Raw genomic sequence first — 23,688 nt, 5'->3', positions numbered from 1 at the left:
AAAAGTTCTTTTTATCTTGTAATTATTTCTATGTATATAGGTTATAAGTGCCTACATGCCGGTATTTTTATGTAGGCGATTTAATTCATAAATACCAATTTATAAGCCCCTAACATTAAATTTATTCACCTTACTTTACTTCACTCCCTTGAAAGTCAAATTTAATGCACACCTCTCCATCCAAAAACATTAATTCAAATACACTCCGCCCAGTATGGAAAATAGACGATTTACAAATGAACCAATCAGATGAATACAATCTCATCAGCCAATGGGAGGGGACCAATTTTTTACAGCCCACCGAAAGGCACCGCCCTTCAGCCACCTGGATAAAGAATACTGAGCCAGTCGCGATTCGAATTTCGAACGTAATACAGTGACGTAGACGCGCGTGACGAAAACTTGTTTTTATTGTCATTTTTATTAGTAATAAATATGGCGGTTTTTATCATCAAATAGTGCGTACAATGTACTCAAATAAAACATTAAAAAATATTGACACTGTGAGCGAGGCTAGGGTCAACGTACTGTGAGTGTTTCAGTGGTGAAATAATAAAGATATTACATTTTTGTATCAATTTAATAACAATATTTGACAACTTTAACCCTGTTTGATTACAGAAAAACGTGGTTTTGTGAACGTACAGTCAAAATTACATATATTTTGTACGAAGTCAACGTTGTGTGTTAATTAAGAAGCATTGAGGAGAATATAATTCAATGTAAACAGGATGAAATTTCTGAAAAAATAATAAAATTTATATAAATAATATATATAAAACTCAAGTGCGAACTGTACACCGCTCAACACAATAGTTCATCATTCGAATAGCTAACTGCAGACAATTTAATGTAAGTTTTTTTTAAACCAATTTAATTTATAGTTTATAAGTTCTTTTATCTTGAATAATATAATATGGTAGGTACCTACCTACCAGTGGAGAAGGGTGGAGGTAGGCTGTTAAGATCCGCCATAAATAGTGCACACTAAACTTTATCAGTCATACGTATTTGTTTTCATTGACATAAGACTACAGTTTACAGATGGTGTTGATTAGATTTTAATATTCATTGAAAGCTTGCTAAAATCAAGCCATAATAGATAATAGTCAAAAAATACTCGTATTTCTGTAAAATATCTAGAATTATGCAATTAAATCATACATAACTTTGGATATTTTATAGATAGAAGAATATTTTTTGTCGATTACGGATTGGTATGGCTTGATGAATTTTTAAAAAATAAACCGACAATATGTGTAATAAGTATTTTTAATCCAACGAAAACAAATATGTATGACGGAAAAAGGCTTAGGCAGGGCTTAATTTATTTTTTAAAACTAACTAACACCGTCTATAAATTGTAGTCTTAGTTCAATAAAAACAAATACGTATGACTAACAAAGTTTAATCTGCACTATTTATGGCGGATCTTAACAGCCTACCTCCACCCTTCGCCACTGCTACCTACAACAGTTATGTGCAAAGTAAATCCATAAGATAATTTGATAAAGTTAACTATCCAATTGATATCAGCTATTTATGGTTTCAACTATCAATTATCGTGGAAAACTTTGTATTAAGTACCTACTAATTTAAAAAAAAACACAACATGTAGGAACCAGTGGCGAAGGGTGAAGGTAGGCTGGATCTGCCATAAATAGTGCATACTAAACTTTGTCAGTCATACGTAGGTATTTGTTTTCATTGAAATAAGACTACAATTTAACAGATAGTCTTGGTAAGTTTTTAATTCAATTAACAGGCCATCTTTGGACTGAAACCGTATGCGGTTTGGAACCGTGTGCCATACTAAGCTTATCTTTTTTGTTCTTGGAAATATATTTTCACAAACTATATTATAAGCATCTGATCGTATCCGTTTATAATATACACTAAACTTATAGGTACTTACAAATTTAGTGAAAATATATTTTCATGAACAAAAATCATAAGTTTAGTATGGCACACGGATCTAAACCGCATACGGTTGCAGTTCATGGATGGCCTCTAATCGTTGCGAAAACCTGGTAAGAAATCTGTAAATAATTAAAACAAATACGTAAGTATGACTAACAAAGTTTGATGTGCATTATTTATGACGGATCTTAACAGCCTATCTCCACTCTTCTCTTCTGATACGTACGTAATATACCGACCAGTGGCGATGAGTGAAGATAGGCTGTGGAAATTTGACATAAATAGTAAGTACCTACATACTAAACTTGTCAGACATATTTTATTTGTTTTTATTGAACTAAGAATACAAATTGCAGCTGGAGTTGGTAAGTTTTTAAACATCAATTAAATTCTGTCAAAGGCAACGCATAATATCTATCTACTTATAAATTCCTAAGCAGGTACCTAAGCATAATAATGACATTAATTGAATCATAGGTACCTGCATCATTTTATGGATAGAAGAATATTTTTCTTTCTTTTATGGTTTGGTCAAACTTTAATAACCATCTGCGATTTGTATTCTAAGTTCACTGAAAACAAATAAGAATGACTGATAAAGTGTGCTTTATTTTTTTCGGATCTCCACAGCCTACCTCTGCCATTATGGACTACGTCAAAATTAATTGAATTTTAAAAACTAACCAATAGGTACCATCTGCAATTTGTATTGTTAGTTCAATGAAAACAAATAAGTATGATTGACAAAGTTTAGTGTGCACTATTTAAGTCGAATACAGCTTACGTCGACTCTTCGCCACTGATAGATACATTCAGTGGCGAAGGGTAGAGGTAGGCTGTTTAGATCCGCCATAAATAGTGCACACTAAACTTTATCAGTCATATGTATTTGTTTTCATTGCACAGTGCGACTACAGTTTACAGCTGATGGTGTTGATTAGATTTTAATATTCAATGAAACCTTGCTAAAACCAAGCCATAATAGAAAATATATGTCTATCTATAAAATATCTAAAATTATGCAATTAAACCATACATAACTTTGAATGTTTTATACCTAAATAGAATAATACTTTTTATTTATTATAGTTTGGTTTAGGCAGGGCTTAATGAATTAAAAAAATTAACCAATAATATGTATTTTTAATCCAACGAAAATAAATAACTATGAATGAAAGAGTGTGCATAATTTTGTCGTACCTATTTCCCAAATTAGACCAAACTATTATGGTTTCGTTTAGGCAGGGTTTAATTGATTTTGAAAAACTAATTAACACCATCTGTAAATTGTAGTCTTAGTTCAATCAAAATTTTAGTGTGCACTATTTATAGCGAATCTTAACAGCCCACCTCCATCCTTCGCCACTGAGATACATAATAGGTAGGCATAAGTATTTCTGTGTGCGTAGGTAGTAAATATTGGTACTATTGGTAGGTATAATTGTATTTAAAGTTTTTACTAATTTTCTTGAACAAGTAGTTAAGTAGGTACTTACAAGTTGTAAGTCCAATTTATATTAGGTACGCCTGGAAATGATAGGTAGGTTATCTTGAAAAAATAGCATAGGTAATTTCTTATCTACACTCTTCTTATAGGTACTTATGTAAGCTTATCAATTTCTGCTTAAATATAAAAAATCTTAAATTATTCCCTAGGTTAAAAACACAGAGCTTACAGGCAGTGACGTCCCTAGACAAAATGCCGCCCCTGGGCAGTGCCATAATACCGCCCCATTTTTGTTTATACCTAATATTTTTTATCATCCGTGTTCGCGTCGTTTCTGGTCACCAAGGATGTCGAAGGGCAACGGAAGTAAACTAGACATCGTGAACCCGACTATAAAATACAGTCCTGTTAAACCTCTTATGTTAATTAAAGCATTTTGTTTCCAACCAGTGAGCTGATTTATTTAAAGGAAAGATATGTTCGTTATTAAGTAGGTACTCAGTTAAGGTAGCTATTTCTATATATTCCAAATGATTCTCCTCGATTTGCCGCCCTTGGTGTATCTGCCGCCCCCAAGCGACGCTCAATCTGCCTACCCCCACGGGACGTCACTGCTTACAAGTAGATACCTACCCATGAAGTTTATTTTGTTCGCTACGCTATTGGAGACAGTCTTATACAAGATAATTGTACATTGTCCACCTTATGTTTGGGAAAACCCGTTAAAAAATCTTATTGCCTGAGGCAGTGACGTCCCTAGATAAAATGCCGCCCCTAGGCTACGCCAAAATACCGCCTCATATTTTTTATCATCCTTTCATGAGTCCAATATCTAAGAAATGTGTTGTAAGGACTAAGGATACATTACTAACAAAATGTCAGACTAATTATTCTCAAATATGCACGTGTCATTTCTGGTCACCAAGGACGTCGAAGGGCAACCGAAGTAAACTATATACCTATCGCAAACCCGACAAAATCATTGAGCTATTTTTTACTGGAAAGATATTTTCGTTATTACTAAGTTTAGGTAGCTATTTCTATATATTCTAAATGATTTTCTTCGATTTGCCGCCCTTCAAGTAACTGCCGCCCCCGAGCGACGCTCAATCTGCCTACCCCCACGGGTCGTCTTTGGCCTGAGGAGCACTCCGCACTAATAAGTCGATGCATCAATGGTTGCATACAAATGCTGTGCCTACGAACTATAAGAAATTTAATATACCTACCTACCTACATCAAATCAATGAGAATTTAGCTAAAAGTATTGGTATCCTATAGGTAGGTATGGTAAGTAGGAAATATTTTTACGTAATCTTTCTGTTAATTAGAATACCTACCTAAGTTGAATTTTAACATAATATGTTTTGTATGCAGATTTTATAGTATTCTCGCACAAAATCCATTACCACTAAAAATCTATTAAATTAATTGGGTACTCAGTAGATACCTACCTATACTTAAAAAATTAAAGCATGGGTTCTTAACTGTTTTGAGCCGTGGCAAAAGATTAGGCCCATATGGTAATAATTTTGTTATTAAGGTTAGAGTTACTGACATTGGTACTTTTGCCGGGTAGTGGCTAGAAAGGATTTAAAAAAATATTTTTAATATTGAAAATATTTTGCGACCCATTCAATATATCAATCGGTCCATAGATTAAGAACCCTGCATTAATCTGATGCATATCATTGGCAGTGGTGTGTTTAGTCACGTACCTAGAGGTTCGACCATGGCCACCACATCCTGAAGCGGACCCCTAGTCCAGGACCTTTGGCGGGCCCACCTACCTATCGCTGAGGTTAAGGGCAGTGTGATGCTCTGAAGTAGTATTTCCTAACGGTGATTATTATTTAAGTAGGTATCTGGTACTTATACCTACTTATCAATATCAAATTGTAAAGCACAACTACCTACATATTATTATTTAAAATATTTAATAGCCCTGAAATAGCGTCGCACCCGACTTTTTAGAGTAAATTTGTGATGTGTGTTTATCTCACTTAGATGGTCGATCCGCCACGCCAGGCCCCTCCTATGCCCGGGCTCCCAGCCTAGAGCCCTGTCAGAGCCCCCTCACCCTTGTTGGGGCCATGGGTTCGACACACCAAGTGGTTTTGAGGCCCTTTACGATAAAAAAAATTCACTTCTTTCTACCTATTGTAAAAGATGTACAAGTAATATTTGCAATTTATCCCTTAATTTGCTGCCTCTTGGCAACGCATCTTGGAACTGCCCGCTCTCACATAACGTCACTGAGATTAACATTTTTGAATGTTGTTCTGTGAAATCAAAGTCGATATTATTTTTAAAAAATCAAGTAAGTATCTACTTAAGTATTTGTGAGAAATACGTAGCTTTTTATAAATTTTGGTGGGTATAGCTAATTTAACAATTTATTACTGATTTGAACTTGGAGAACCCTTTTAGATTTTCTGATGAATCAGTTGTGTCATTTGTGTCAAAGAAACTCGCCTCTGAACATTGGGAATCTAATGAATACCTACACTATTTCCAATAGATAATTGTAGTATCTAATTCTAACATAATATACTTAGAACCTATCGATGTGGGTAGGTACACGGCCGGTCCGAGCAAGTGCGAGGCCCGATTGGAGTAAATGCCCGAAGCCATGGACCTATGCATGGGCTTCGATTATTTTCCACTTCAATAAAGGTTGCAATATATTGGAATGATTAATTATTAGAAAATGTCAGTGACGTCCCTAGATAAAATGCTGCCCCTAGACAGCACCAAAAAGCCGCCTCATTTTTTATATCTACTTACAGTATTTTTATCATCCTTTCATGAGTCCAATATCTAAGAAATTTGTTGTATGGATACATTACTAATAAAATATTCTATATAATAACTAACTTCTATAATTCTATAAATAACTAATTATTCGCAAATCTTCACGTGTCGTTTCTGGTCACCAAGTACGTCGAAGGGCAATGGAAGTAAACTAGATATCGCGAACCCGATAAAACGAGCGAGCTGATTTTTTTTATGGAAAGATATTTTAATTATTACTAAGTTTAGGTAGCTATTTCTATATGTTCCAAATAATTCTCGTGGATTTCCCGCCTTTCAAGTAACTGCCGCCCCCAAGCGACGCTCAATCTACCTACTCCTACGGGACGTTACTGGAAAGGGTATTTATCTACCCATGGAAAATAGAAAAATTCGTTTAACTACGATAATTTACGTTAGAGTGATACCTAAAGTATTTAATTGTTGACACTTTTTTAAAAATATTGATGAATCAATATCGACCAACCCGACCCTTCTTTCATTGTTGGTAAGTTTCACTATAAATTATTGCGGTCCCCGCAAAGAGTGATGTCTTCCCCGCTGTGCCAGGAAAAGGACCCAACTAATTTACGATTATTAGTTTGTCGCGTGTGGGCTATTTGACTTTACTAAATTACGCTTCATTTGTCGTCATATAGGCAGGTAGCGAATTGAAACTTTTCCCATAAACTAAATTAGTAGTAGGTACCTAGGTAGGAAGGTAAGAGGTAGGTACGAACCTGGAATCCCGATCGATGTGTTTATTCCGTAATCCCAGAATTAAAAATGCCGATATCCTGCGTTTTCTGGATTTGTTTTCTTATTTATTATGTTTGTGTGTTACCCTCAAATACCGTGTCCGGAAACTTGTAAGTACGTATGCAGTTAGCCGTATCACATTGCACCGTAAAATGTTGTATCGAAAATAGGTAGCCGTAGGCATGACCCCCACAAGGGAGGGGCTGACAGGGCTCTAGCCTGGGGGCCCTGGCATAAGGGGGGCCCGGCCTGGCGAATTGACCAGCCAAGTGAAATAAACACACATCACAAAATTGTACTAATAGTAAAAAAGCTATTTCACTTAAAGTATAATTAAAATTTGTAATTATGTGGTTGTGAGATGCATTTTTTGATTATTGTTTGTCAATATTCGATAACTCCATATTTCAAGTGGGTGTATCAAAAATATGTATAAAACGCTAAAGCATACCCTAATTTTAACATCGAACACTATTTGGAATACACAACTGTAGATAGTCACACTGCCTTTAACTTAAGCGATAGGTAGGGGGGCCTGCGAAAGGTTCTAGCCTGGGGTGCACTTCAGGATGTAGGGGTCATGGCCGTAGGTATATTAAAGACCGTCCAACCTAATTGAGTCGTATAGTATTGACATAAAATTCATGACTAAATAAAACACGGTTCTTGCCGGTTTAGACTTTACAAGAAGTCAGCAGCAAATACATTTTGAAAATATCCGGTATACCTAAGTAAGTACTGTATTATTTGTCAGGTTAGGTTATGTTTTGATGAATTCATGAATTTTACCAAAATCAGCTATGAAAATTGAATTAATTTTCATATTGAATCTAATAAAATAATTGGAGACCGTAGATATAATAAACGGTCATCTCTTTCCGATTAGAAAGCTCATGGCGAACTGTGCCACGGTGAAATGTTTTACGTACAATTTATAATAACCCTTCAAAACGCGATGACAATCCTTTTCTAAACATTCATATTTAATGTTTATTACCTACATGCACAGTGGCACCTTTGAATAAACAATATGACAATTTTGTCAGTACACTTTTTCAACTGCAGGAAACTGCAAGTTTTTAAATAAAATTTCATTGAAAAATATATAAAGAATAATACGGGTTGTTGCTGAAACACTTACATGTACCTATATGTGAGTAAGTAAAGTGGCGAAGGTTGGAGGTAGGCCGTGAAAATACGGCATATAGGCAATAGCGGCCTTAAGCTTGACAACGGGGTAGGTCAATTTTGAATATATTATTTTAATTTGCCTTTTCGTTGTATACTTAAAAGACGTATTGCAAATTAGCTTTTTATACATTATAGAAGAAGTACTAAAAATTTTTATATGTAGGTTACTTACCCTTAAAAAAATTTCCATTTTTCACGTTGTCAACTCATCGTTAACCGAAATTGCACCCAACACGTTATAATTTTTTGTAAATTAGGTCAAAAAATAAACTTTGTGTGTCTATTTATACACCTAATAAATGTTGTACTTAATACTATTTAAGAACATAAGATTAAAACAATCAAACACATTTAATAAAAACTCCGTTATAATACCTAGTGTTATGGAATGGCGGGATCATTTATATATAAACACTTTTTATATTTCCACTGATCTTATTAGAAGGTAACTATATGATTAATATAGCAGATTACATTTTAATCGGTAACTTGTATACAATGGTTTAATACAGAAAATGCAGTCGATGGGTTTTACTCAAAGGTTGGATTTAAACTGAACTACAATTAATAACATATGAAACTTTCAGACAACAATGGTCAGTTTGAAATAATAAGCGACAACAAATAAGAATAAAAAGGTTTGCCGCACAAATGAGACCTTGAAATCACAGAACAAAACTCTTGAAACATTTAAGGAAAAATTTACATCATTCTGTTTCATTTTACATATTGAAAATAGTATAGCTGTCTCGTTTTCGGCAATGACCAAAATTTAGTGTATGCAAGCGATAAAACAATATGAAAAAAAGGCGTGTTTTGTGCTTTCTTTCCGTCTCACATATGGGAAATGAGAGAGAAAGAAATATTATTAAGAAATATGAATCTTGGCGTTCATGAAATTGACCGAGAAACGCTTGTGAGAGTTGAGATACGTGTGTGTGTATGGTGGTTAAATACACGTACATACAAATTAGCGTGCGTCACGTTACAATCGCTCGCCAAAACGGAAAAAGGCGTAGGATAATAATATATAGGAGATAATTGACATTGTATAATGTATATAGATTGTAAGATATTTATTTTTGGGAGGTCATTGACTATTTGACTCCAGGAGCCAGCCGCCCATGCATATAGGTATAGTACACACAAAATTTTGTCAACAATGCCCTACCTCCTTATTTGTTTACATTTATCTAAATTATAAAAAGTTTAGTGTGCACTACTTCTGTCGATTTTTAACGGCCTACCTCAACTAAAAGGTACCCACGGTTTGGCTTTGGCACTGATTAATTGAATTTTAAAAACTAGCTAACATCATTTGGAATTTTACAACGTTTTTATTAGGTCGTATTCTTGTCTGTCCGGTGGTTGTTTATTCAGTACAAATCTTGCAATCGATTTTTAACTAACTTCCCGACTAGCTAGACATTTGAAACTTTTAGAATATATCAGAACACGATGCCAATGCATTCTTTTAATACTTTTAGCCATCTTTAAGTTCAGTTAAATCTGTTTTGTATGAAAAGTTATTTCGGAAGAAATCCGTAAAAAGTAAAATACTATTGTTGGTTGCTAGGGGTCTGGGGTCCTGGCATCCAAATTATTAATATATACGGGCGTTACTATGGAAATCAATATGAAATGTCAAAATGACATTTCAGTATTCTATGTTTATTCAGTATTTCTATCAAGTACAATTTTTTTTGATCGATTAAGTTAATCAAGTCAAGTTTTTATGATTCAACAGAAAATTTAAAAACGTTGTATATAAAAAAATATTTTTATCTTGTAATTATATATACTTAGTTTAATGAAAACAAACCAGTATTAGGTACCTTTTGACAAAGTTTAGTGTGGACTATTTATGTTGGATTTCCAGTTTCCACATCCTACCTCTATCCTTCGCTACTGGTAGGTACTTACAGGTATAAATACACAAAATTGTAGTATCACAAAAAACACTAAAAAGATATTGATATTTTCAACCTTCCTATATGGCATACGCCATACGATATGGAAACCTGGTCTTTCAGATATTCTGCATTCCACGGAGGGCTTGGCGTACAAATGTATCCATACTGGAAGAGATTAACATCAATCAGCCAATTCTTCGGTCATATGAGTACTTAGCAAAAAGAGATCAGACAAGCCTGGAGAGAAGACTGATCTCTGGTGGCGTCCAATAGGGATTGCAATACCGGTATTTCAAAACCGGTATTCCAGTATTTATCAATGCCGAAATACCGGTTTTAAAATTCCAAAATACCGGAATTTTCAGTATTTAGAAAGCACACTCGTAATGTTTTTGAAAATGAATTATATGTTATGTGATCAAATGTAAATATATTGAGTGAATTCAACAGAGGCGAAAAAATAATAAAACAAATTTCATCAAATACCTATATTTTACAAATTATCATAATATTATTTCGAAATAGAAAACATCCGTGACAAAAATGTTCAATTATTCTATTTTTGATAACTGTACAAGCGTTGAATTTAAGAAGCTTTTCATGCAGCCGGACTTATTTGCACTTGATGAAATTTTGAGGGCTTTAGTTAAAATTATCAATATATTCAAATTATTTGTAAAAAATCACTTGTTCTACAACTATGATCAATACATATTTTTAAATGTCAACATAATAAATGTAGGTTTTTGCTATAAAATAATATTGCAAAAAGATTTTAATAGCTATATTTATTGTTCAGCACCTACTTCTGTTTTTTGAATGTTTTAGAAATACCGGTATTTAATAAGAAATACCGAAAAACCGGTATTGACATTTCATTCGGTATTGCAATCCCTAGCTTCGAAAGGAGGTGAACCCTTCCAGATGGAGAGAAACCATCAACAAAGCTACTGAATCAATAATACATTTCTTAGATTGGAGTCATGGATGATAAAAAATACTGTATAAAAAAATGAGGCGGCATTTTGTCTAGGGACGTCACAGCTCTAGTTCCAATTTTCAAACGATGGTCTCAAAACGACCCTGCCGACTAGACATTAGGGGTCGTATGCATGAGATTCCCAAATACTTTATAGGCTATATAGGTACTATTCATTTGTATGCACGAGTGCAAATGTAATTCGTTGTTTAGCGATGTCACATCGCGACGTCATAATGACTGTGTCATGGCGTCCAAATAATTGCAAACTTATAAAATTTCATTCCCCGACCATTAATTTAAAATTTTGAAATTGTAAATGTGTCTGAAAGTGTGCGAACGGTACCATATAAATTTAATAATTATACATGAATAATTATTATGAACTTTAAATAATTTATTAGCTATTTTATCACATTTATTTTATAATTCTACTGTACGAAAGGATAGAGTATTTATTGCCAGTAAACATTTCCATTTGGTGGCAATATATACATATTATGACTAACTTCACTTCAATCACTTCTAAAGAGATGTCAAAACAGAATAAGAATAAATGACAGAAATCCAAATGGATTTAGATAATAATATGTAATGATCTCTGTATAATATTATCATTTATACCAATCACTGTATGACACTATTGATGTTTCCAGTGTATTTGAGAGCTGTGCCTTGTTTATTACAGTTATATTACAATAATTAACTAGGTAGGTAGGTACCATAATATTTTGAAGAATGCAGAATGCTTCCAATTGCATATTTTAATGCCAGATACAGCAGTAGGTACCTATCTTTGCGGTCGTTTAGCGGAGATATTTTATCGTAGAGAGTCTACAAAATGAACGAGGGCCTCAAGCAAACGTTTGTTGTAATGAATGCATTATTAAAATGACATTTGAAAGTGACAGATGAAGCAGCCATTTTAAATTAAGTGTGACGTCAGATTGCTTATGTCACAAACAGTGCTATACGCTATATGGTGGAACATCGGTTAAATAGCTTATAAAGAATTTGGTAATCTCATACATACGGCCCTAGATATAAATAAGTACCTACCTAGTTAATAACTTATTAAACGAATAAATACGTAACTAAGGTGTAGGTATTATGAAAGTTATTAGGTAGGAGGTGCCTACGCAATAAGGACTAACTTACCTACGTTGGTTTTTTACAGGTAGCATGTTGCTTTGTTCTCGTGTCATTGTTTTATAAGTTTAGTAATAAACAAAATAAAAACAATATTTGTCTAGACACCAGAACAATAAACTAACGTTGAAACTTTGAAAGGGAAGTAGATAGGTTAGTACATACAAGTGGCGAAGGGACGAGGTAGGCTGTTAGATAAGATCCACCATAAATAGCGCACACTTAACTTTGTCAGTCATACTTATTTGTTTTCATTGAAATAAGACTACAATTTAAAGATGGTGTTTCTACTTTTGGCTGCACATCTTATTACAATCAGTTATTGGACTGTGCCAAGCAAGTACTAAAAGAGAAATACTTATATTATTATTTATATTAATTTTAGCAATAATAATTAATGTGACTAGCTCTTTTCCAAAATTAAACATATCTCAGTAAATCAAGTATCGGTTATTATACATTAAATTTACTGAACATAATAGGCTCATATTCTTAATATCAATCCGTGTTTATTTCTATTAAATCTCTATATATATATAAATCTCGTGTCACGATGTTTGTGGTCGAACTCCTCCGAAATGGCTGGACCGATTTTTATGATTTTTTTTTATGTATATTTTTTAGGTATGAGAATAGGTAGACAAGTATATTTCATACCGCTAGGTGATTAGGGTATCTCTATCCAAAACAATTTTCTTTTATTTTTTGACAATTTTTTTTTTGTATTTTTTTTATTATTTGGCATCAAAAAATACCTATAACTCCAAATTTTCAGCCTCCTACCCCCACCCTCTCATTTTTTAATCGCGATTATATTATTTTTGTATGGACAAATTTAACCGTCGTTCGTATTTCAAACAGAACGAAATTATTTATGTTGTTGAATGACAGATGGCGCTACGTCCGAGAAGAATTCAAGAGAAGCGTCGCGTCATTTTGACATTTCATTCGGCATATCACAACGCAGTGCGTGCAAAATTTTGTACGATTTATTTTAATTTATCTATTTTTATGTGCGTGTATCAAAGTCACAATGCCAGCAAGACGCAAAGGGGGCCATTTGGGCCGTCGAACGAATAAAGCAACAAACATGCGAAATAGTAGAGCAGAAAGAACAGACGAACAAATCCAACAAGATAACAAAAATGTGCGTGTAAGCATGTCGCAATTGCGTGCATCTCAATCACAAGAGGCACGAGCTGAACGAAATCAACAACGACAATTGGAATGGAGCCAAGTGCGCCGGTTCGTAGTTAATACACGCAGAGCAAATAACCGACAACGCCAACAAGTACATCGAACATTTATATCCGCTTCGTTCCTTCGTCTCGCATTCGAGTACGAGCCAGATATTGAATATTCCGCTCATCCGAAAGTGCTGATTGGTGCTATGGACAAAGAATGTCCCCATTGTCATGCGCTCAAATTAAAACATGAGTCAGCCGGGATGTGTTGCGCATCAGGAAAAGTGCAACTACCAGAAATTTAGATACCACAAGAACCATTGAACGGCTTGCTCATCGGCACGGTTCCAGATTCAAACCTGTTCCTGAAGTCCATTCGCACATTCAATTCATGCTTCCAAATGACTTCGTTCGGAGCAACAGAAATAGTTCACAATACTGCGGCAAATGGTCAACAATTCCATTCTACGTTCAAAATCAAAGGCCGAGTATACCACAAAGTAGGCTCATTGCTGCCAATGCCAAACGAACCACATACATTTTTACAAATCTACTTCATGGGCGGTGAGGACATCAATCATGTAGATGCACGTTGCAGCTACAATAGCCTCAATTCGCCTAATGCCAGGCGCATCGTCGGCGAACTGGACGCTCTGTTGAATGAGCACAATGAATTATTGAAATTCTTCAAAGCACACATGCACAAATTGCAAAGTGACAATCACGCTATTGTCATCAATACTGATAAAACACCAGCTGGAGAGCACGTGCGTCGATTCAATGTGCCTGTTGTTGACGACATTGCTGGAATCATGGTTGGCGACCGCACATCGACGCGAGAAATCGTGATTCGAAGAAGAAACAATAATCTGGAGTTCATCGCTGACACACACCGTTCATACGACGCTCTCCAATATCCGCTAATTTTCTGGAAGGGACAAGACGGATATTGCATAAACATTAAATAACGAGATCCTGTCACAGGTAATTCATTCATTATGAACATCATTACTCATTTTGAATTGAGAAAATGAATGGTTGATGTTTTTTTGTTTTTATCGGCGGTCATCGTCTACAGCGCTCTATTCCTCTTTCTGTCATAGATCACATCCCCACACACTTATGATACATTCGTTATTTTTTATTTAACAACCAAAATATTCACTAGAAATAATTTATATGGCAGAACAACGTTTGCCGGGTCAGCTAGTAATTATAATAAAATTTTACCTAATCGATACCTAAATTAAAACCCTGTAACCTAACAGCCATAAATCTGCTGTTGTCCACGTTGTATTATTTGTAGTATTGAGAACTGTATCTTTGGTGTATTAGGTTAGTTTTTAAAATTCTACTAAGCCAAGCCATAATAGATGATACTTAGTAAAAAAATAGACGTCTATCTATAAAATTATGCAATTAAATCATACGTAACTTTTGATATTTTATAGATAGAATAATATGTATCTATTATAGTATGGTTTAGGCAGGGCTTAATGAATTTAAAAAAATGAACCAACAAAATGTGTAATCCTCCACACTCAAGATCGGTTGCCTGTTAGGTTAGGTACTCCACACCCGTTAGGTCAGTTCCTTGATTATAATGTTTTATTTACCTACATAGCAGTGGTGAAGGGTGACTTTTGGAAAGAGGTAGGCTGTAGAGTTCTGATAAAAAGAACACACTTGTCAGGTATACTTACGAGAAATAAGAAGATAATACGATATTACTACTAATGAATAGGTACACACTAATGACAACGACACACTAATTTAATAAAACTTCAAAAACTCACTGACGACATAAAATTAAGCGATCAGTTTAAATTACTTACGTATTTTTTCAAAACATTTATACACATCAAAAATCATTAGACAAAATTTCTTTTTTAAAAGCAGTATATTTATTAATATTCGATTAAACACCATAGAAATATTTTTTTTAATTATCTAATTATTATTTATTTAGTTTTCAGGCTCTGCGATCGGAGCTTACCTTAGTTCATACAGTTCGATATACCGGGCGGGGCTACGTGACGTAAAGTCCATATGAAAAAAATTGAGAATTATTTGAAACATAATCCAACCTTTATTTACGTAAAGACAGATGGCACGCTGTGGTATATTTTTTAAAACCTTTACAGATTGTATGGAATATTATCTGTGTAATTGACGTGTAATACATTCCTACACATACGGCATCTCTCGTTGGCGAAATAAATTATTTTATATAATATATTATATGTAATCAAGTGATTATATAAATAAGTCAATATGCAATTAAAAAATATTTTTCTTAAGAAGGTAGGCTTCAAATAATCGCTTAGTATGGAGTCTTCGCCACTGCTACGTAGGTATTATATTTATAATGGTATTAACCTAAGTATCCATGTCATTAATTATTATGATTAGGAATAAATGTCGATTACTAAAATTTGTCATATTGTTCTAATTAACAATACAATATTATGATGTGTAATTCTACTGGTTTTGAGCCATCTGTAATTAGTGAAAAAGTATTCGTACAGTTTACAGGATACGCTATTCTTGCAGACATTATTGTCTTACCTGCATAATAGGCATCTACCTGTATTAATTTTTATGAATGAATATTTTCAGTCGCCAAGCTAACCTTGTCGAGACTGCAGACAGCTTTTATTGCCCTGCAACTTTTTACAACTGACATGCGAAGATTTTTTTTATATGGCAGACATCTATATCAGGTACTTACCTACCTATTTGTTATGTTATGACCACGTCAATGGAGAGTAGAGACAGATAATGAAGATAGACTTTCTATAATACCTGTATTATACCTGTGTTGAGTAGGATCATTGCCCACTGAAGAAGGAAGCCGATACATTACATGACTGGTACAACTTTTCGCCCCTCCCGTTGTCTATGGATGACCTGTCATTTCCTATAGAGTGCTCATACTGACGCGTCTGTCGTGTTCACTTGTCGGAGTATTCCTAGTTTCAGATTTCTTTCAGATTATTTTAACGTATCTTGGAGACCTTGGAGTTCATCTGATTTAGTGGTTATGTGTTATTAATAATTATTGGAAGTGACGATCAAAGTAAGTAAACTTCTTCTGTGTATAATAATATCATAATACACTAGGACGTTTGTCAATGTGATAGTCGATTCTAAACGTCAATAACTAATAACGTATTTATACTCTTCAGACATTGTAGAATACCAAACTCTGCTTGCAAGTACGTTATCAATAAAAAGTATGGCAGAGGACCACTCGTTGCTTGTGCAAAAAGTTATGCTCAGGCTTTATTAGGCTTTATTATATAGGCTTTATCGTAGGATTTATTATTTATATATACTACATAATTCAAACAGGTAGAAACTAATTTAAATAACCAGAATGAAGATATAAAATACAAAGCTTTATATTAAATAATAACCATGTTTACCTAGGTATATTTTAATAGATATAATCTTTTCTTGCTTATAATTTAATCTTAAATATTATCCGTACAGGGTTCGAACCTGTATCAATCGAATTCCAGACAATATGTTTAACAAAATTAGCCACCTTCGTCCTACATAGGTATACCCATAGGGTGTGATATTGCAACGTTTGTAGTATCTCTGATATATTCTGAAAATAATTAAGAAATATTACCTACGAGTATAGTTGTATAGCAGTGGGGAAGGGTGGAGGTATGCTATTAAGATCCGCCATAAATAGTGCACACTAAACTTTGTCAGTCATACCTATTTGTTTTCATTTAAATCAGACTACAATTTACTGGTGGTGTTGGTTAGTTTTTAAAATTCAATGAAACGCTGTAAAAACCAAGCCATAATAGGTACCTAGATAATGTCAAATGATTACAAGATAAAAAGAACTTTTTATATACAACGTTTTTAAATTTTATGTTGAATCATATAAACTTGACTTGGCTAGCTTCGATCAAAAAATTTTGTACTTAATAGAAATACTGAATAAACATAGAATACTGAAATGTCATTTTGACATTTCATATTGATTTCTATAGTAACGCACGTATATATCAATAATTTAGTTGCTATGACCCCAGATCCCTAGCAACCAATGATAGTGTCCAAATAACTTTTCATACAAAACAGAATTAACTGAAAATGAATTCAATTCTACTTAAGGCTATACCTCAGTTAAGGCATGGTCTAAAAAGATCGTGACTAGGCGATGCGCGGATTGCGGGTCGCGGGTACAAATGACGCATGCCGACCGAAATATAATTTGTCATATAAATCCAACATGCGTCCATTTAATGTTCTATCAACTCTACAAAGAATGCATGAGTAGTGGCATATTCCCCGACTGCTGGAAAAAGGGTCATCTCACGGTGATCCCCAAAGCCGGCAGTCGCCCTCCTTGTGACCCGAAAGCGTATAGACCGATTACGCTCCTTCCCGTCTTCGGGAAGATATTGGAAAGATTGATAAACAGCAGGATTGAGTCCCACCTGTCGGAAAACTGTCCAATCTCGCAAAGACAATTTGGGTTTAGACCCGGAAAGTCCACCGAGGATGCGATTCGCTTTGTGATCGATTCTGTGGAGAGCTCTGGCAAGGACCTCGTTGCCGGGATTTTTCTCGACATCGCGGACGCGTTTGATACTGCGTGGTGGCCCTTGGTTCTGGCAAAGCTTAGGCTGAAACAGATCCCCGGGGACCTCTTTGCCTTAGTTCAAAGCTACTTCAGCAATAGGGAGATAACCTACGACTCCGGCCCCAGCCTGATTCACAGGAGGACCACCATGGGGTGTCCCCAGGGCTCCGTCCTGGGACCCCTTCTGTGGAACATTCTGTTTGACGACGTTCTGTCCCTGCCACTGCCTCCGGGCTGCACGCTCGTTGCGTACGCCGACGACTTGCTCCTGCTTGTTGGGGCGACGAGCCGACCGGCACTTGAGCGTGCAGCCACGGACGCCTTGGGCAGAATCCTTAATTGGGGGTTGCTGAACAAGCTGACCTTTGCCCCGAGCAAGACGGAAGCTGTCCTCCTCAGGGGTAGTTCTCGGGTCAACATAACTCGACGGCCGCCCACGGTTCGTTTTGGCCAGACCTCAGTGCGTTTCTCCGAAAGGGTTACGTATCTGGGAGTAATTCTTGATGACAAGCTGTCTTTCGTTCACCACGCCAAGACGGCCGTCTCTAAGGCCAATTCGGCCTATCAGAGAATGGCCCGAATGGCGGGCAGCAATTGGGGACTTAAGCCTAGAGCCCTTAAGGTTGCATACGGCGCAATTTTCATGGGAATTGCCGGTTACGCCTCCAGCATTTGGCATTCTCGAGTAAACTCCTTAACTCTCGTGAGACGCGCACTATTAAGCGGGCAGCGACTTGCGCTGATCTCGCTTACCAAAGCCTACCGCACAACTTCTACTGACGCGCTTGCCGTACTCGCGGGGGTGCTACCCCTCGATCTGCACGTCCAAGTCAGAGGATCGATCACCCTCCTCTTGAGGGGGATCAGCACAATACTCGCCGGTGTCCATCTGACACCACCGCAGAGATCCGAGGACGTTCCTTACAGGAAGACTGTAAGTGACATTGTGTACAAGACCGCATTTGCGGCATGGCAGGCGAGGTGGACCGCCTCCCCCAAGGGGCGGCACACTTACCGTTTTTTTCCAGACGTATTCTGCAGGCACCAAACTAGAAGACTCCAACCTTCGCACTGGATTAGCCAGTTCCTCACCGGCCATGGCAACTTCGCCGCCAGACTCCACGAGTTTGGCTTGATAGTAGATGGGCCGGGTTGTACCTGCGGGCATGACCACCAAGATGTTGAACACATCCTCTGGGATTGCCCGCTTATGGAATTCGAACGAGCGGAGCTGTTTGCCAGGGTCCGTCCTCACACGGGCCCAATTGGTCATGGAGATCTGGTAGCAACCGAGGCCAACTTTGCGGCATTTGAGAAATTTGCAGCGTCGTATGGGGAGCGGGATAGTCCCGACTCTTCTGTAGACTCATCCATTTCAATTCGTGACACTCAGTATGCGGGTACACAAAGCGCTTAACGTCAGCGGACAGCAGAGCCAGTCCAAAAACAAACATTTTCTTTCTTAACTTTCTTCTTTCAGCACTACGGTGCATGGTTGCAGCATCAGTCCCGTGCGGCTCCGTCTCGGGACGGAATGAGCACTTAAAATCACTTCTTTCAGACACGTTTAAAGCGTCATAGAAAGCGGCCGTGCATATCCACGGTTGTGCATATATGACGGGTGGTGGTGGGCACTTTAACGTATGTTCTATTAGTAACAATAATAATATATTCATTGACATGTTTTCTTTTTAAAGTAAATGGGTAACGTTTTTAGTCATCTTTACACGATTTAAGAATTAATACCCCCGTCGCCATCACAAAAAAATTGACGTATTCACACCTCGACGTTCGCTTTCAGACTGCCAGCGAGTCCAAAATTTCGTCGCGCCTATAGTTGAAAATTATTTGCCGTTTCACTGAAGTATCGCCTTAAAGATGGGTAAACGTATTATAAAAAGCATTGGCATCGTGTTCTGATATATTCTAAAAGTTTCAAATGTCTAGCTAGTCGGGAAGTTGGTTAACAATCGATTGCAAGATTTGTACCGGACAAAGAACCACCGGACAAATAAGAATACGAGCTAAGAAAAACGTTGTAAAATACTGGTTTATCTATAAAATATCTAAAATTATTGCTGTGATCTCGTTATCAATACTCTTGTGATATTTCCAGTCTCAAGAGATTTTTAATATAACTTCCACAGTTACATATCGAAAGTTTCCAGTTTTCTCAAGCTATCATCATAGCCACAGTAGGTAAGTGCAGCCAATTATCTTCTATGCATATTGCAGGTGGATTTGTGAGTAGGCAGTACCTGTACACACCGGTAATATATTTTGTAATCTATTATAAAAACTAAATAATTTATTGGCTACATAAAAATATGCTAATGAAAACGTGTTTGTTTATAATAAAACGATATTTATATGGCCGACATGCGTGTTCAAAAACGGAGCATTTTTTAACACGTATTTCTTGAATGTTTATTTTAAATGCATTTATTTAAAAAAAAAAAAATAGGTGCCTACTTATATACTAGGGACATGGAATGGGACATGGGGGAGCTGACAGGGCTCTAGCCTGAGGGCCCGTTGCAGGTCTAGCAGTTAAGTGAGATAAACACACACCACAAATTTGTTCTAATAGTAAAAACAAGTATTAATAATTACACGATAATAACTTTATATATAGGTATACCACGTTTTTAAATTTTCTGTTGAATCATATACACTTGACAATTCTATGTATTAATAATTTAGGACAAATAAGGCAATTGTCAACAAATCATTTTTTTGATATTTTGCAACAAACAAACAAATATAGAATACTGAAACGTCATTTTGATTTCAATAGTAACGCACGTATAATATATTAATAATTTAGTTGCTAGGACCACCTTCTTAGCAACCAATAATAGTGGATTGGATTACGGATTTCTTCCGAAATAACTTTTCATACAAAACAGAATTAACTGAAAATGAATTCAATTCTACTTAACGGCCCACATGCTCAGCGTACGGCAAAATGGAGCTTTTATGCTATTTTCAAAGCATGATCCTAGACATTCCTTAAACGTTGTAGATAATATATTTACATAATTTTGAAGCCTTTTTGTCCTTTATATTTATTTTAAACATTTGATGACTGCGTAAAGTGTTTTTATTACATAAAATAGTATTCTTTTAAACCTCTCGCTCTAATGTTTTAGAATATAGTCATATTTCAGTACGTCCATGTGAAGTGGTGTTAAGATTTTTTATATTTATTAATTTTTAAAAGCATTTATAAAACTATTAGTAAAATTTATGTCGACATTATTATAGTGAAATATTTACAATAAAAAAATATATAGATAATCTCTGTGATCCCAAATTTGACAAGAATTAGGCATTTTATTATTCAAAAAATGGGCAAGATTTACACATTTAAAGATAATTTTAAAGATACTTATTATAAGCTATTGACGGTTTTGAATTTGTGAGTGTTCTACAAAAATGAACCACACATTATCGACGTGGTATACTGTGTGATGCAACCTTCTAATACATCAATATTGAATGAGCGTCAGTGCATAAACGAGAACAGTTGTTAGAACGAAGGACAGGCATAATAATTCTCAACCCGCACTAAAAAGTATTATGTCAAGAGCAAAATCAATTAAAACTAGAGTAGCAGATAGAAATTTATTGAAAATCCTCGTCTACTATCTGTATCAAATCGTAACGAACGTATATTTATTTCATTAATGAACGTTATTTAATTCGATAGTGCGGCGCCCACTTGTCCTGGCGTCCAGTTGTCCCAGGGCCAACCCCACCATCTAAAAATTCGTAAAGCCGCCACTGTATGTAGATACCTACTAAGTGCCTAGCTGCGTAGGTATATATTGGACCGAACGCATTTTGTCCAACGTTCATTGGATTTGTAAGTAAATAATATAATTTATTCATAATACCTAATTATCATGGACGTGCATGATATTATGTCCTTGTCAGACTACTTCTGTTTGCATCGGGATATCGTGAGAAAAGATTAACCCAGCAATTGAGCACTGCGCGGGTCTGTTTTTGACACGACTTAACTGTTTATTTATAAAATGCAAATAATAACAAATAATACTTAAAAATACCCTTACAATCTAGGCCTGAACAAAAACGATGCATAAGTGCGAGTGAGAAAGTATTCGGAACCCTTATAATCTCTGCGACAAGCGCTAGAGTAAGATAAAAGGTTTACAGAGGTGTGAGATGATTTGCTGTGGTGTCGCCGCCAAATCTTAGTTTGTTGCATAGGTAACCTGCGAGCGCGTGTTGGTAACATTGATATTTTTGTGTTAGGCGTAAAACCCACTTAACGGAGCGAGTGGGGCTCTCGCGCAAAATTTCACAAGTGGTGTGTAAATCATCGAAAATACAACGTAATCAAATACGCCAGCGCACACTGGATTTGACGACGCTTTGTGCCCGCCTGCCCCATTAGTCACCGTTGTGTGGCTTTTCAGCCGGACGAATTAAAAAAATACAACGTAGTCCATTCATTGAACACGGCGAGCAAAATCACGCTCTGGAAGCATCGTCGATAGACGGGCGAGAAGCCATTATTTAATTACAGTGAACTCTTTGTTTAGTTATTGCGTAATTACAAACCCCGATATTTCTCGCTTTTTATTGCTTGTTATGAGAGACGCTGATAATAATAATTATTTTGTGCTTCTTGGGCCTTTTATTACATAGGTGAAGGGTAATGCGCGGGTAAGAGGGGGCCTACTCAGTAGTGAGCGCACCGAACGCATTTTTGGTGGGCTTTATGCCTTAAGCATAAAATCAGTGGTAAATATTTTCAGTTAATTAAGTAGAAAAGATGGTTCTGTGTGTTGTATTAAAATGTGGTAACCGTACTGATAAGCAAAAAAAATGTATCACGTTTCATAGGTAAGTTGATACATGTTCGTGATAATTTATTTGAATATTACTATATATTTTAATATCAAGTGACCTAGTGTTTCTTTAAATTATGGATATCTTTACCTAATGGTTGCATTTTGACCGCATAAAAATACTATATGACGTAAAAAATAGAAAATTATATTTTAATTCAGAGCGTTTAAGTGCGAGTACTTTGGGCGAACACCAGCAAAATGGTCTATGGTGTCAAACATTTGTATACGAATGCGTTCGCTCACCCACAAACCAAACGCACGGCACGTAGCTTCATTTAGCAATGCAATGGGTGGCGTCTAGATGTATCTATAGTCTAAGCTTACAATCTTACAACATTTTACCTTTATCAATAGTCTTTTTTTAAATAGATACGGTCTCTAATTTTATTTGATTCAATATGAACACTAAATTAATTTTCATAGCTGATTTTCGCAAAATTCACGAATTCAAGAATGAAAACCTAACCAAACCCAAAAAAATAATCCAGTATATCGGCTATTTTCAAAATTTGATTGCTACTGGCTTCTTGTAAAGTGTAAACTGAAAAGAACCATGTTTTATTTAGACATGAATTTTATGTCAGTACTATACGACCCAAACAGGTTGGACGGTCTTTAATATATGGTCATATATTTCCGATACAATATTTCACGGTAGCACGGACCACAGCTATTTTACAAACGAAATACGAAAAAAATGGCTGCATACAGATTCAAACATTAACCCTAAATTAACTATTTTTTTATTCAACGAATAATTCACAAGAATTAAGAATGTGACATTTGTGATTAGTTTTTAAAATTAATCAAACCCTGCGATACCGTGGGTACGTGTGATACGGTGAACTGCGTACGTAC

General features: G+C 35.7%; 1 protein-coding gene across 1 annotated transcript in view; it reads left to right on the top strand.

Moving 5' to 3' along the window:
• Nucleotides 1–346: 346 nt before the first annotated feature.
• pnr (pannier) overlaps nucleotides 347–23,688 on the top strand; it is a 189,267-nt gene continuing 165,925 nt past the window's right edge. Inside the window, exon 1 of the mRNA XM_085951153.1 lies at nucleotides 347–852. The gene's annotated coding sequence lies outside the window, so the exon portion shown is untranslated. The remainder of the gene's footprint in view (nucleotides 853–23,688) is intronic.

This window comes from Rhyacophila brunnea, unplaced genomic scaffold, assembly GCF_057557595.1.
Source record: "Rhyacophila brunnea isolate RB1 unplaced genomic scaffold, BYU_Rbru_1.0 scaffold_24, whole genome shotgun sequence".
Lineage (NCBI taxonomy): Eukaryota > Metazoa > Arthropoda > Insecta > Trichoptera > Rhyacophilidae > Rhyacophila > Rhyacophila brunnea.
The sequence above is the reverse complement of the archived record's forward strand: the minus strand, read 5'-3'. Positions and strand labels throughout refer to the sequence as shown.